Raw genomic sequence first — 4,243 nt, 5'->3', positions numbered from 1 at the left:
TAATAGTTGGGAACCACCTTCTGGTTTTGGTTTTGGAGCCATTAATCTGGTGAGATCCAGTTGCTACGTAAACGTCCATATTGCTGACTGTCAGCAGGTGTTCACTTTCTTTTTGAACCATTGCAAACTTTAGAGAGTGAAGTCTATTCGGATTCTGATTAACTAGAAAAAAATCATTTTTCCTATACGTAGATGTATACCAAATTCTTTATTAGATTGATACTTCCCTGCTTATTCTCACATATCTCATAATGAAATTGATGTAACTGTTTGAGGTAATTTTGAAGTTCCTCTGGAAGATAACTCAAAAATGTGCCCTGTGTATTGGCAATTTCTTTCTTGTCCAATTTAATTTGCGGAATGTCGTATTCAGTATCATCTGAACTTAATTCATCAATCTGTGTTATAACCAATACATAATTCTCATTTTGATTTGTTTCGCAATCAAAGAATCCTTTGAGCATAATCACATCAGCAACTCAGATAGATTTCTTTCTGTATGCGTTCTTATCAAATAATTTAGCTCATAAAATTTACTGTCATGTCGATAAGGCACACAAAAACTTTCCTCTCACTGGCAGCAATGCTCGCACTTTATTTACGCTCGCGAAATTGTGAATTTATGATTTCTTGCCTGCTTCCTGTTCCATCGAATTGATAAATTCTAATACTGTTCAGCTAACCCATCCGCTCTATTTAGTCTTCAGCAAACATTTGACAAAATGCCGAAATATGTGATTTCTGAAACTTGCCTTATCAATTCCTTCTGAATTAATTCCAGTGGTCCTTTCAACTCATGTTCAAAGTACAATTCAACTGGACTGAATCGAGTTGATTCAATCGTTGCATGCCCAGTTGTCACGTCTACAAATAAGTTCCAATATCCCAATCCTATTTTTAATCTTGACTGTAAAGACTCACAATTGTCTTTCAAATTGGTGCAACAGTTTTAATGTTCCCTTCGTTTCTGGGTGGTACGCTGGGTGGTACGCCTTCGTTTCTGGGTGGTACGCCGGGAACTTGATTTATTCCGAAAATATTCATAACTTCGTTGAATAACGTTTGATGTAAAATTTGATCCTTGATTCACCTGTATTTCTGTGAGTATTCTGTATCGAGTAACCAAAAAAAAATCGTGAGTAACACTCTGCATTCCTTTTAGCCATGATACTGTGTAATGAAATGGTTCCTGGAAATGTAGGAGACACGGTCATTATTCTTATTAAATATCAATGCCACTTTTTGCGGTCTGTTGCAGTCCAATATATTAATTAAGCCTTTTTCCAAAAAAGGTTCGCAAACGCAGCAATGTATTAAATAAGCCGATTGTAAAACTGCTGAAAGGTTTCCAATTACCTCACACATATGACGTGCCTGGCAATAATCACGTACATCCTTACACAGAACAAGACAATAAAAATGCATTTGTTTTTGAACTTGTATTTTCTTTACTCCCAAATGACCTGCTTCTTGTGATTCATATATTACTCGCAAAACCTTCTTTCTGCCACTTAATGCTACTCGATGGACTTCTACCTCTTGGTGGTCTCAGTGTATGATCTCCACTTTCTCACCATGGTCGTGGAATTTTAGTATCCGTGCGCAGTCTTATGATGTTTCTGCATTTTCATCGAACTGCTTTAGATTTTCCACTTTCCATTAAAAACCTGATGATTCTGAACAAAAATATCAACTTTGTTCCCCAAATGTTTTTCTTTTGCTTTAAGCATTTGATCAGTTATAGTCTCTAATATCTGACCATGAAATTCTTTACATTACCTGTCTGATTTCTCCTCCTGTTTCTTCATTTTGCTTTTAGACCTTGTTATCCCACTGAGGAAAACTCTCAGCATATACTTAGTGACCATAGCTCCATAAGACTTTGCCTCGTCTTGGGCAAGATCAAGAGTGACAAAGGGGTGAGTGTGCTTATTTGGGAAAAGGACAATTTATCGAAATTAGACAGGAACTGGAGAATGGACGAAAGTGAGGACTGCAGATGCGCGAGATTAGAGTCAAGATTAGAGTGGTGTTGGGAAAACACAGCAGGCCAGGCCGGATCCGAGGAGCAGAAAAATCGACGTTTCGGGCACGAGTCCTTCATGAAACAACTGTACAATGTGGATTGGGAGCAATTAAGTGAGAGCACATCTACGGCTGCTACGGGGAGGCCTTTAAGGACCAGTTCATAAAAGTGCAAGACCGTGCATGTCCCTGCAGAACAGAAGGATAGAAAAAGCAGGTTTCGAATACCTTTGATGAGAAGTGAAATTGTACGTTTAGTCAAAAGTTGGAAAAATAACGAAATATAGATCAAGGCAGTGACAAACTGACGGAGCCCTCGAAGAGTATCGAAAAATGAGAAAGGAACTCATATTCGGATTTACAAATGATAAAATGGGCCATGAAATGTCTTTAGCAAACAGAGTTAAGGAGAATTCCGAGAATTCTTAGGCCTACAATAAAAGTTAGAAGGTAAAAATAAAAGAGGAGGCCCATACAAGAGCCACGGAGGGAAGATATGTGCTGAGCCAAGGATTGAGGGATAAATATTTAATAATCTTTATATCAGTATTCACCAACGAGAAGGATATGACTCATGTTGACATAAGTGAAGAATGTGGGAAATCTCACAAATCGGGAATATTTTCAAGAAGGAAGTGATGACTCTCCGAAATTCAATCAATAGAGAGAACTGCCCAAGTCTAGATGGGGGTTATCCCAGATTACTACGATAGGCAAGGAACGAAATAACTGGAGCATTAGCTGATAACTTTATAGCCTCTTTGGCAACAGGTGAGTTTGCAGAGAACTGGCGATTAGCTCGTGTTGTTTGCTTAAAAAAGGAATTATTAATAATTGATGAAATTCTCGGGCCTTGAGCCTGAGGTAAGTGTTGTGGAAGCGTCTGGAGAAAATACAGAGGAATAAGATGTGTGTACATTTGGAAGAAAATTGAATGGTTATTCACAGGCAGTTTGGGGAAGGGCATGCCTCACCAACCTGCTAGAGTTTTTTAGAAGAGGTGACAAGGATAAGATATGAGGTAAGGGCTGTGGATATAGCTTATATGGAATCTTGTAAGGCATTTGATAAAGTCCCACAGCAAATTGGTAGGAAAACTAATATCACATGATATTCGGAATGGGAAATCTAGACGCAGGTAAAACTGGTTAAGTGACAAAAAACAGAGGTTATGAGTGAAAGGGGATTTATCAGAGTGGACACAGCGAACTGGTGGTCTTCTGCACGGGTCAGTTTTAGTTTCCAAGTTGTTTGTGGTATGTATGAATGATCTGGAGGAAACTGTGGCTGGTCTGATCAGTAGGTTCGTAGACGATATGATATTTATTGGAGTTGCTGATAGAGCCAACGATTGAGAAAGAGTCAACATGATAAAGATAGATTGGCGACTTGGGCATAGAAATGGCAGATGGATTTTGTTCCAGGCAAGTGCGAGATGATGCATAATGGAACATTAAACTGGTGTGATTTGCATTGTAAGTGGCAGGATCTTGAGAAACATTAACATACCAATGGATCTCGTCGTGTAGATCCACTGTTCTCAAGCCATAAGAAAATCATTGGCTTAACTTTAACTCTATCATTATATAAACTGTTACCAAATAACTCTTCCAATAAAATTTCATACATGTACAGTCGGCAAAGGCCAGTTCTGTAAAACTCATTGCGTCACACGCCATTCCAGCAGCAGAAAAGAACGAAAGCTTTTCAGTGTAAAATAGTGAGGGTTAAGAGCTTCCATATCAATCTCGAAAGCCCTTGCATCTGCAGAAATCAAAAACCAGTAGTCCTCGTTCTTTAGGAGCCTGATCTCACCTATTCAAGCTGCTCTATTGTTCCAACCTGCAAAATAAACATGTGTCAATACATTAAAGCTGATGAAGAGCTCAGCACGAAAGGTTGTCTCTCCTCCTCCTCCGACAATGCTTGACGTGCTGTGCATTTCCAGCGCCACATTTGTCAACTCCAAAGTGATTAGCCGATATGTTTCAACCAGATTGCGTTTCACCTCTAGTCCAGCCATTTTTTAATAATAAAAAGACAAAATACTCCTCTTAAATACATATTATTTGCCATCCTCAAAATGTCTCTGTCCCAATACTGATCCCTCCTGAAGCCCACTAAACTGTTTTTAACAGCACATTATTGTAACTACATATGTCCGATCTGCCTACCAATTTTGCACCCATCTTAATACATTGTTTCCAATTTCATGCAC

This window comes from Chiloscyllium plagiosum, chromosome 8, assembly GCF_004010195.1.
Source record: "Chiloscyllium plagiosum isolate BGI_BamShark_2017 chromosome 8, ASM401019v2, whole genome shotgun sequence".
Lineage (NCBI taxonomy): Eukaryota > Metazoa > Chordata > Chondrichthyes > Orectolobiformes > Hemiscylliidae > Chiloscyllium > Chiloscyllium plagiosum.
This window is presented reverse-complemented; position numbering follows the sequence as displayed.